Source organism: Aphelocoma coerulescens, chromosome 9 (assembly GCF_041296385.1).
Source record: "Aphelocoma coerulescens isolate FSJ_1873_10779 chromosome 9, UR_Acoe_1.0, whole genome shotgun sequence".
NCBI classification, from domain to species: Eukaryota; Metazoa; Chordata; class Aves; order Passeriformes; family Corvidae; genus Aphelocoma; species Aphelocoma coerulescens.
This window is the reverse complement of record NC_091023.1, coordinates 20256475-20268888: the sequence shown is the minus strand read 5'-3', so window position 1 is coordinate 20268888 and position 12414 is coordinate 20256475. Positions and strand designations below refer to the sequence as shown.

At 45.5% G+C, this 12414-nt stretch overlaps 1 protein-coding gene across 3 annotated transcripts in view; it reads left to right on the top strand.

Annotated features, from left to right (window-relative positions):
- LOC138114647 (calcium-activated potassium channel subunit beta-2) overlaps positions 1–12414 on the top strand; it is a 142905-nt gene that overhangs the window by 39662 nt on the left and 90829 nt on the right. The window contains exon 1 of one of the 3 annotated variants that reach the window (XM_069024356.1): positions 6497–6956. The exons of the other annotated variants lie outside the window; for them this stretch is intronic. The gene's annotated coding sequence lies outside the window, so the exon portion shown is untranslated. Of the gene's footprint in view, positions 1–6496; positions 6957–12414 lie in introns of those variants that run through there. 3 annotated transcript variants of the gene reach the window in all.

Below are 12414 nucleotides of genomic sequence, written 5' to 3'. Positions count from 1 at the left end.
CATCACTGTGGTGATGGGGAAGAGGTGGCAGGTTTGTACAGGCACTCTAAGCTTTTCTTCATGGAGAAGAAAGAACTTTGTACAAAACCTTTATATATGTGGAGATGTATGTTTAGGACCAAATGTTGCCCTCAGAGGTATAAATCCCAAACAACTGTACTTCAGTAAGTATAGTCAAATCCCTCTGGTCACTCTGCAGGAAAACTGAGAAGGTATTTTGAGCTTTGGTGAATATTTGATGTTCACAACCATAAATCCTGTGCTGGTGGATTTATGTGCCACTCTGAGCACCTGCTGCAGAATACAGATCAGGAAAAACAAAACGTGGCGTCTTGTGTGAGGTTTCTCCTGTCCCGACCAGCAGATGTGCTCTCCAAACAGGCTGGGCTTTGAATCCAGCCCAGGCAATGTCCCTCCTGCTCCCTGGCTGCTGTGAAGCTGCCACCAAACCCCTCTTTCACCCTACAAGCAGGGCTGCACCCCCACAGCATCTCCCATGAGAGTCTGTGGTATTCTCAGACAGAAGAGCCAGGGGACACCGAGACATTGTGCCTTCACAAGTGGACATGTGTGTCCACACAGCACCAAACACCCTGTACAATGTACAGGCTACTCAGGCAGTTTTAGGCCCTTGCTATTCTGAATTTAAAGTTCATCAGCAAGGTAATACAAGCTTAGCAAGGCTGAATTTCAGCCATCTTGTTTCAGTTCTCAGACAAATCTCACAAAGGAATTTATAAAGGCAGAGGATTATTCTTAGTTTACAAGTGGGGAAACTGAGGCAGGGTGCTACAAAACAGCCTCTCCACAGTCCTTCTCCTGGTCTGGCCATTTACATGTCTGCTTCTCTTACTGCTTTACTGAAAACCCCCTCACTGGGGCATGGCAAAACCCCCTTCCCTCTCCCTTTGCACACGCTCTCCACAACCTGATCTTTCCAACTTGCTCTTTCACTGCTGGAGTGCAGAGCTCAGTACACAGCACCAAATCACCAAAGAAACCCAAAGAGGCATATCACTGATGCAAAGCACCTTTTAAAAGAGAGAGAACAGAAATAGAAGCATGAGCTTCATCAGACGGGTGACTATTCCGCCAAAGCAAGGCAGCAGCAGCTGAGTGAAGAATAAAAGGAAGAACAGATTAAAGGAGATACTTGAGTCCTGAAGAAAGGAGAGTTCTGCATAGCAAATGATTTGCAGAGGGATGGCAAAAAAAGGCAAAAGAATTATCTAGCAATATCTTGCTAAAGTTGCTGGAGAAGTAATGTTAACACAGGAATAGGAAAGTGTGGACAGAAGAAGCAATCAAGAGTTGGAGCAACAGCCAGGCACTGTGTGCAAAATCAGCGAGCATCTAAGTGGCCGCTTTGGTGCTTCTGTGAAAGGTGATAGCACAATGCATTATCTGTCACAAAGAAGGGAAATCACAGCAGTGTCGATTGGAGCAGTGCTTCAGGAAATTATTGAACAAGCAAGAAACAACCTCTGATCATGGCATTCCAGGAGAGGAGTAAATCCGCAGAATTGCACACAGGGCTTAGACCAATGTGGCCTGCAAATGTCTGAGCAGTAATCCATTGCTTAACAAATGGGAAAGCAGCAGGCAGCAATTGCTGCTCAGAGCAGGGAACGATCTCTGCCCAAGAGTCTCACACAATATCAGGCTCTGAAAGCACTGAGAACCAGGCTGAGGAGAGTAAAATTGTTGAAGTGTGAAATCCTGTTGGAATTACTCAACAATCACACTGGAGACTGGCCCCAGCAGCTGGGTGTGCATCCTCAGATACATATTTTACCAGCCTTTAATCAGGAAGCATTCCCTGGGCCCAGCAAGCCGCATTGTGTAAGCAGCCTGTTTTGTTGGATTCTGGTTTGTTGCTGTGCAAACTTGCAGTCAATCTTCAGTGATTTACTGAAGAGTATTGGGCACACTGGAAATCATTTAATTTCATCGTCTCTACCAAAAGAATTCAATAGTTTACACTACCATTTGTTGTGAAAGATGATCAGTGAGTCTGGATTTCCCCTGCAGGCAATCACAAAGGATGCCTGACCTGTATCTCAGTGGAAAGCACAATAAAGCCAGTGGTGTGGCCCCTGTTTGCACCAGAAGGAGCAGTCAGAAGAGGAAAAAAGGTTTATTCTGGTGTCTTTGCTGATAGCGGTCTTCGAGAAGTTCCAACTCTGCTGCTCCTCAGTACCTCAGGACTAGACACTGTTGCAGTATGTGAAATCTTTGATGTTTCTGTAAATGAGCTCTGCTTTAGGATATATTTGCTCTAGGTAACATCCTGACTGGCAAGTATTAATTAATTGGCTCATCTAGAAGTGCAGGAAAACCGTAAGCTCTTGAAGATGGAATGGAAAGTTAGGGAAGGGTTAACCAGCCTGTATTTTTGCCAGCAACTATACGTGCTCTGTTCCCCATCCGCCCCCATGAAGTGTGAAATGCAGCAGATGTTTGATCCTGATCTATCAGCCTCCATATAAATGAAGGTTGAATTAGTGGAGAAGGAGGCAGAGTAATGTTTGCCAGAGAAGAGCAAGAAGATTTCCGACACCTGGGCAACTTAATGGTGGCAGATGGCAAAAGCTGAAGGCAAAGAGAGGGAGCGATGTGCACCAGCAGCTGGTGCACAAATGGGGAGTAGAAAGGCCTCCACTGAAACTGCACAGGGAGAATTTAGTACCATCAGTTCTGTAAGAATGATAGTGTGAATATACAAAGAGGAGCCTGTGTTTTAACTCAGACAGCTATCGTCGGAAGTACCCGATGGATTGTCAACCAAGGAGATTTTCACAGCAAGGAACCATCTATTTGCATCAAATACTGTCAGTCTGCAAAGCAGCAGCTTCTGGGTCATTTAACAACACTCCAGATGTAGTTATTTTCTCTTAGGCAAGCGGCTCAAAAAGAGCTGTGCAAGAAAAAGGCAGAGCTGGCATATAAGGGGGGACAATCAAGCAGCATGTGGAAGCGATTAGCCAGTCACTGTGATGTAACTCAGTTAAATGAACACTTGGGCGTCCTGTGGTTCTCAGCACAAGACACTGCAAAACTGTGGTCAAACACAGGGCTGCATTCACACAGGTGATGCCTGTTCTGACACAGGAAAAAGAAGGGAAACCAGGGAGAGCTCTAAATGTGGGGACTGACATCAACAGGCTTTCTTGGTATTTTTTTCATTTAAATGACAGAGGTGAGATTAATGCTTGTTGCCAAGATAATTGTTAGGAATTGATCTTCCCCCACACTGGACTCATCCTTTTTAGGGAATAGCTGCCCTCTGCAAAACTCAGGTCTGAGTTTAGGCTCTGCAACACCCAGGAGTATCTAGATGAGCATGACAGAATTTGGCCCTTTCTGGAGGATCCTTTTTCCTGCTAGACTAATATTCACTGACAATGTGGTTATACAGCCTAAACACAACCTGTTACCTGCCGTGCACATCACACCTGCAGCCCTGCCAGGCTAAGGCTGCACTGAACGCTGACACTTTACAGAGACACCCAGCGTGGAAGAGCCATCGACAGATCATTCCTGCAATTCCTTTAATACAGGATTCACACCAAGTATCTATGGATTAGTGAGACTACCTGCTGCTGTTTCAAAAAGACTCAGCAAGTGGGTAGAAGGAATGCTGTCTGATAGGTATACAACTTTAAAATATGCTCATACTGTTCCTAACGAGTTTGTGACCATGGGAGGAGAAAAGGTTATTGTATGTGCAACCTTTAATTATATCATGCCCTTTCCTTTGCAAGTAGAAATGTGAATTTGTAAGTGATAGTTACACTTGCTAGTTATGTATCTATCAAATTCCTGTTATAATGAGGATGACTCATAATGAAATTATGCATTAGTTGCTCTGTTCATTATATTGTTTGGCTTACTGTCAGCATGCAAGCTGCAAATCTGAATTCCTCCCATCCTTCATCCTCCTTGGCCATTTACTAAGTAAATACTGATCAGAAACTGACAATGGCACTTTAAAATTGTTGCAACTCCTTTGCAAGCAATGGGTATTCTCAGAGAGGATCCACTGCTGTACAGCTGAGCAGCAATCTCCTCTCCTACAGAATAGGTTTTTCTTGATGGAAGGCAGAGTGAAAGCACATGTGAGCCCTCTGCTTCCCTGGACAATCCTACTTTGCAATATTCATACAGTGCAGGAAGACAGGAAATTGGCATACCCGATCAGATCACCATTCCACTGCTCCCTGTATCTTTTTTCCAGCAAGGAGAAGATTGGTGTGCCAGAAAAATGCAACAGCAGTGGAGCCACAGTAAGGAGAGGGGGTACACCAGTCCCATCACTGATGACAGCTGCTGTTCCTGCTCAGTGATTAGAAAAAGCCTGAGGAGAAGGGGAGTATCATGGAACATCTCCCTAAGACTGAGCCATGTTGAACTAATCAGCCCCCAGAAGATCTTTCTGGTCATTTCCTTTCAGCCTACACGGCACATCTTGAGCAGTTTATTCCCCCCTTCAATTACCACCCAAGGAAGGAACCTCTCCTCTCCATTCAGTCACGCAGCTCTCACAGACAGCTGTCACCTGCTGCCCCCCAAGTCTGAGTGACTTTAACTTACTATGACTGAGGCCTTTGGGATGACCCTGGCAGAGGTGTCCATGTGGGAGGGGGAGCTGGGATAGTCATCTGTTATTTATGAACCTCCTTATATTCAGCATACACAACTGAGGAACTGTGAACGTGGGTGGCAACTACCACCTGCTTTAGCCTGTCATTGAACACTCTTGTGTCCAGTTCAGTATTGAAATCTCTCAAAAGATCACCAGCAAAGTCAGGACTCCTAGGCCTGTGTATCTCCAACCAGATGCTTATGCCTCTTGAACTGCTGTGTCATCCCACTTACAAATCAATGGCACAGCGAGACCCTTAGTGAGACAGAAGTATAGTTCTTGGGACAAGGAGAACTTTTCTGTTTTTCCCTTTTCTTTTTCTGCCTTAAGGTGAATGAAGGGCACACAAAAGATGCAAGATAGGTGACAGGGAAAAAATGTCTTGAAATTATTCAGAAAGCAGGTATTGTTCAGTCAGCCCTGCTATCAGTCAGCATGTGGTTGCCCACCCTGAGATTCAAAAAAATCTACAAAAATTCAAAGTCCGCTTTGCTGCCACCAATTCTGGGAGAAGCTTGATGTGCTAATAATACCCCAGTGTAAACTGAGAAACAAAACTGGACCCTTGAGTCCTCCCCTCCAACCCACTGACTGTGTGAGGAGCAGCGGATGAAGAGGGGAAGGGAGGATGTCCAACAGCAAGTGCGGGCATGGGGAAGCACAGAGAGCAAAGGCAGCTCTGTTGGGAGCAGCATTGATTCAAAAGCAAACATCATGCCCGTGGTCCCTCCAGATGTCCCCATCTGTGGCTGGCTTGCACCAGCAACAGGCTTGCTTTCACTCATAGTTTCAGTGAAGGCCAGTGCAGGAGGAGAGACCAGTGGCCCATGCTATGCACGAACACTGACTTGCTGTTTGGTAAAGAAAATCTGCCACTCGTGCTATCCTAACCCTTTCATTCCCAGGGTGTGAGGCAGCCGTAGCTGGAGCTGGGGTTTCACTGTGATCTGCTTTCCTCCTTAATCTCTCCCAACACCATTCATTTCTGAGATGTTTCCTGAATGGTATTTTCATCTAGAGCAAAGGGCTGTGAACCAGGCAGTACTAAAAAACCAGGCAGATGTAGAACAAGCAGCAAAACCACTAACTCCCCACTTGCTCTGTCCCAGCCTGCCTTGGCTCCAGGTTGCCTCTCCAGTCCTTCAGCCCATGTGTGCCGTTTCTTCTGGCAGAGACACATCTGTGCTGGTGGCTCTTACTTTTGTCCACTAGGGACCAGACTGAGATCAGCAACACCAGTGATAGCAGATGTTAACAAGCCTCGCTGCATCTCGACCTGGGCCGGTCATTAACTGGCAACCAAGAAAAAAGAGGCTCCAAGATCTCCGCAGAGCACAAATATCTCTGAGCTGGTATCTGGTGAATAGCTCAGCTTTACTGAAAACAGCAGTGTCCTGTAGCAACTCTCACCTTCCCCATGTCACAGGCACCTCGAATGCGGTGTATTGCTCTCATTTCTTCTGCCCACCGTCATCCCAGGTGCTGCTTACTTAGAAATTTAGATTGCAAGAGTCCCTGCCATCTGCAAACAGTATTTTGCCTTTTGAGAAGCGCAGTGCACATCTGTGACTCTGTGCATACAAAGCACAGCGCGGTCCCTACATCCCCCTCGTTCTCTTTATGCCACAGCTGCCTCACAGAGTTTTAAGAACTTTCAGCTTCCAATCGCTACTTCCACTAAGTCCTGCGCCAGCCTCAGCTTGCGGCGGACGCGGATGCTGCCGGTTCCTCTTGCAGTTCGCATCAGCCAGGAGAGCTACGGCACCTTCCATTCCCGGGAGGGATTTTCTCTTTAGTTTCAAAACAATGTGTGAAAGCCTGCTCTGCAGAAACAGTAGCCTCAGTAAGTTTAAGGATGACTGAAGCTGTTTGCTCTCCCTGGGAGGTTTAAGAACTACGGAGGGATGAATGGAGTTAGACCTATCGCTGCATTCCTAGCAGCCAACCTATTACAGCCCTGAATAGAAGCAGGAATGGCATGTCTAGCCTAGGTTAATAAACCCCACAGAGTGCATGCCTAAAAGCACTACGAAACAGCCTTAAGTCAGCTGGGGAAAACTAATTTCAAGCATGGCTGTCTAGTGTGCATGTCATTCCTATTGTCCTTCCAAACTATTTCAGACATTTTGAGCAGCGAGTACTAAGCGATGAGTTAGCAGGGGTTGTGACATTAATGGTCCAAAAAGGTTTAAGCACCAGGAGGGAACGATGACAGCACTTAACAACCGGTGGCAGTTCGGAGGATTCCGCTGGATCTCTGTGTGTTAATAATTAGGCTTCGCCTCGGAGGAAGATGTGACAACTATCGGAGGTAGGATTTGCATGGGAAACAAAGGGAGCTGTTGCTGTTCGGTGCCCGCTGTTTGTGCTTTGCTCCCCGGCTTTCCGAGCGCAGCCAGGTGCGGCGGCAGCGCTGGGGAGGGGTCGCTGGGATGGGGGGAGAGCCGGAGGTGGAAATACCGTGGATAGTCCTGTGTTTTATGGCAGGAGCACCTCGAGGACAAATTGGCTCAAACCTTGCTGCCTGCTGGCCGTGCATTCCACGCTGCTCTTCCCGCGGAGTAGAATACATAGAGGTCATGCAAGAAAACACTTTACTCCTTTTCTACCGAGCCAGCCGGGCTGTTTCTGAGATGGGAGAAGGGAGAGGGGGAAGCTGCCCTAAAATAAAAGGGGAAGAGGAAAGCCATGGAGCCTGTAAGACGAGAGAGACATGCTATTAACGTGTAAAATGTGTCTGGGGTGCCACCGATGTCATTTTGAAAGGGGAAAAACATTCGCGGGGGAAGGTGGTGGGAGGAATTTTCCGGGTGAGGAACTCCTTAGGTTATAACCTATTGCAAAAGAAGGCGTGATGTGTCCATCCATTTTGCATAACCAAAGCTTTCTCTGCACTGTTGGCAATGTTTTGCTGGATGAGAATTGTAGTTTCAGAGAGAAAAAGGCATGATTTCCTCCCGTGTCACTGCCAGCCTCCTGGCACTCTCCTCCCCCTCAGAAACCGGTGTGGGGAAGGATGTACACAACATTCGGTTGGATGCTGAGAGGGCTGTGAGCAAGGGCTGAGGGGGAGAATGAACACTGAGTAGGATAACAGGAAAGCTTCCCCTTGAAAAAGCTTGTTTCTTCCCAACGAGAAGTCCAAGAGGTGATAGGCAAAGTTAGAAGCCTCCTGTACTTTTTATGATGTGCCTATTTAGCATCACCCGGCAAGAAAATGTCCGAACATCAGAGTCAGGTCTGCGTGGCCAGACAGGGCAGTGGGGTCTGCACAGGGTCCTGGGCAGGGCTGGGCTGTGAGTTTGGGATTTTGTCAGTGTGTGTGACCCTCGCCAGGATGAGCAGCAGGAGCATAATGAATGAAAATCATATTCCGTGCATATGCAGGGCCCTTATTGTTTGGTATGTTTGATCTGAGTGTGATGTTCCCTGGGTTGATGAATTGTTTTGACTTGTTCATTAAAGTTTCATTTCCAAACAACAGAGAGACTTGAGAGTGAGTGGTATTTAGCAACAATAAAATGTTCTGCTTGTGGAAATGCTTCTCACAGGACCTATTAAAAATGCACTTAAAGAAGGTGAGAGTCATATCTTGCAGCAAGAGGTATGGAGTCATTTGCTGTGCTAAATTTGAAAATTAAGGTTATGATGCCATTTTAAATCTACTTTAATGTGGATGTCACTAAGGATACTTTACAATCCTGTTGTCAAAAGCTCACAACTTCGAGAATTCTGTTAGACTGATTGTTTTCATTAAATCTTCATCAGAAAAAGAATTATTATATAGCAGGGACTTACCAAGTAATTTGAATTTACTCATCCTAACTAATGTTCCCTTTAAGGAGAACTTCAGTGTGTTTTACTGCATTGTAAACAGGTCATGATATAATTAATTTAAAAACAAAACACCAGTGACAATTCAACAACAAAATTGCTAAATGCATTCAGTCTAAGTGAATACTGCTTGCGCCAAAAAGAAGCACAATGGTAAGAATTGCTTTTAAGAAACATAAATATTCCCCATTTGATCCAAGCAAGAAGAACTTTTCAGTTAACTGCATTACTTTGCATTGCAAATTTGGGGGAAAATAATTTCAACCTGTGTTATGTACTCTATAGAGTACATAAAGATAACAGTGAAAACTTTCTTCCAAAGAAACTGTAGCAGTTTGCAGTATGGATCAAAGAGTTATTATGCAGAGATATTAAATCTGTGCCAGAAATGAGCAATGCATGTGGAAATCAAGTACGTGGTTTTTCTTCTCCATCTCACTTTTGTCCAGAAGCTCAGACAGTTTTACTTTTTGTACCTCAGTGCCTCTCTGAGGGAAGGGTCTGAAGGGGCAAAACCACGAGGAGGTGGGAGACTGCATTCAACCTGTGCCCAGACTTCTTAGGGACACTTGGGCAAATCCCTCAGCATCTCTGGGAAATGGGCAGTGCAACAGCCCTGCCTTGCAAGCAAGACTAATGTGGTAATGATATAATGGAAATAGAGACCGTGGTGCTCAGGGAATGAAGCTGAGCACAGGGCTCCAGATAGGGCAAAATGCAAAGCCAAATTTTGTGGCAGAAGGAGGTTAATGTTTCAGGCATTTTCAACTGTAAAATATGACATAACGCAAATCCCGGGATCCAAAACTAAATCTGCTCTCAAAATTATCCCAGACAAATTGGCCACTTACAAAAACTTCTGCCAGGACCAAATACTCATTCGTCTGAGAGCCTGTCAGAAGTGACTCCAAATCTCTCATCATTCCATCAATGTGCAGCAGATAGTGAAGCAAACTCCATCAGATTGATCCACGGTGCTGAGGAGTGATTTCCCTGTTTTCTTCAGAAGCTCAATGACTACTTTTTGCCATGAATCTCACTTGCCTTTTCTGTTATGAATTGTCTGCGGAGGTCATGCAATTTTCTAATTTATTTATTTGGTATTACTTTGGGCTTTCTTCAGCAAACAGCTCATGGCTTACAGATCTTTTGGGAATGGCAAATGTTTGCAAATTCATACTGTGTTGCTTGGTTCAATCCTGTGGTGTTCCTTGATTAGCTGATTTGTGTAGCTAACTGGCAGAAGGCGAATTGCAAATTTCACAACCGAGTGTACTGTTTCATACTGGATTTCCATCACTCTCTGAGCAGTCAGGTTTAAAATTCACGTTTTGCAAGTAGTCATATGAGCACCACATAAGCACTGAAGTGCTCCCACCAGACAGATGTGAGAGCCAGGTTAAACAGCTTTCAATTTCATATGAATATTCATGAAAAGTGTTCGAATTCCTGCAGCTCTATTAAAATGAATACTTGGCATCATCCATCCTGCACTGCATGGGCCTCTCTCTCACAGCACTTGCCATGTCCCCATAGTCTCCCCAACTCTCCAGTGTAAGTCCACAGTGCCAGTGGAAACTGTTTGTGCAGCCAATTTAGAAGGAAAAAACACCATAATGGAAATTTCTAAATTTTCTGCATTATAACCTCTCCTGTTGTGCCTGTCTTGCACATTCTGTGACATGAAGACAGCCAACGGGGAGGACAGCAAGAGAGCATCAACAGTGAGGCAGTGAGTGCAGGAGAAAACATTGAAAGAGGGATAAAATAAGGGTGCCTGGCAGAAGGAGGGATCAGTGGCACATAGAGCAGGAACAGAGGAGGTAGGAATGGGAACAGAAGGAACACCTAATACACAGGTACCATTTTTAACAAGGAATCTGGTGAATTTGGGTCATTAACATCAAGGTCTATGGTCTTACTGGACTCAGCCCATGGCAAGCCCTGGAGATGTTGCTCCCAATCCCTCCCTGTGCTCACCAAAAGTGCCACCAAGAAAGAGGTGACACAGTTTACCTTTTGTCATGCAGGGGTCTGATAACATGCCATGGAGGTATGGAAGAGTTGTGAAAATGGCAGATGAGAAGAAAACTATCACCTGGTATATGGTTTAAAAGCAGTCAAAACCAGCTGGATGAAGAATTTCTCTCAAATGTATTTCCTCACAAACACAAAAAAATTTCAGCTGTCAAAACACCAAGCTCTTTTACTCAGAAACAAATCAAGGGGAGAAGGTTATAAAACATGAATATATTTGCCTTTTGAGATATTTCTGCACTGTACTTATGTCATATAGGAGGAAACCTCATGTTTCCCCCTGAGTGAGCTCTATTGTCCATATACTTTATATAGAAAGTCTGGTGTGAGCTGAATCAACAGGGTTTCTAAGACTTCATAGAGGCAACCAGCAGTTACACCCCCGTCAGATGGCCCCTTTTTACCTTTTCAATGATTTTAAAGTCCAATGATCCTAGATATCCTTTTCTATTCTAAAAATAGAAGGGCCTAAATTGCAAGTGCTGTGAGTCACACAGTGAGAGTCACTACAGGCAACACACGTGTATTCATATTCTGTCAGGGCACACATAACACCAGACTGATACTGCCTGGGGAGAGTCAGAGAACGAGAAGAATTAGAGGAACTAAAGTCAGAGCAAATACAGAGAATCTTTGCTAGGACAAAAATTGACTCAATGTAGTCTGGAATGAAATCCCAACTTGAAATTCCCCCTAGATACTGTTAAAACTCCTATTATGTCTTCAGATACTTTTTCTTTCATAATACAAAGCTGTCCTGCTACCCATAAATAACTTTCATCTCTGCCTGTGCCAAACGGGATGCCCCAGCCACCCCCAGGCACCCAGCAATTTGCCTGAATTCAGTGTTCCTCCCACTCAGTGTGCCACTGCATTGTCCTAAATCAACCACTGCCAGAAGGGTTTTGAAGACCAGAGGAGCCAAAAGAGCATTTGTCCCACTTCCCCACTTCCCTGTCAGAGGATCAGAGCTCAGAGTGAAGTTTCTGCTCAAGCCCAAAGTGATTCATCTTTCCAAGATTGCCATCCTGGTGGGCCCCTCCATATATCACTGTCCCTGTGTGCCTGCTTAGGCATGGTACCAAAGAAGGGTCAAAATAACATTGCCTGCCTTAAAGAAGAGCTGCAGAAAACATCCCATGTACATGGCTATGTTTGACTCATGGGCAAGCTATTTTCCACCTCAGCAGAGTGTTACTCCCTACTGACAGCCATTAGTTATTTGCAGATTTAGTTAGGCCTTACAAACGCCAGGCTCCTGAGTGCATAAATAATGTTTCAGAGTAGTAACTTGAAATAAGTCAAACTAGGAATGGTGAGAAGATCTGGAGTATGGTCCCTTTGGGACCTACTACCACTTCTAATTAATGTCTGGTACTTAAAGCATCACAGCCCATGGTTAAATCAAAGTCAGAGGGAATAAAGGAATATTAAATCCTCCTGGATACTTGTGTCCAGGTGCTCCTCAGTACTGCTGCCAAATACACCCACTCCCTGACCTTGGTTAGGAGTGTAAGGGATTTTTGTGGGGGGACAGCTCAGGGAACCCATCAGCCAGGCTGCCCCAGGGCTGCCACTGCCCCTTCTCTTGTTGCCTTCCCATTCCCATCTAGCCCTCCACTCCTGCACCTTCCAGGCTCTCCTGGCCCTCCAAGCTCATGGAACCTCCTGAAAATTGTGCTTTGGTTTTTGACTCTTGAAGGAGTTCTGCTGGGAGTCAACGAGCTCCAGAGCAGGTGCAAGAAAAGCGGGAGAAGAGCAGTCAGGTGCAGGCATAGGGAGCAAGGAGCAGTCACAGTCCTGGCACAGCTGAACACACCCCTAAACTGCTCTGCCTTCATGACCTGGTGAGACTGCTGCAGAAATAGGCTTCAGACAACCACAGGCTGACCACAAGG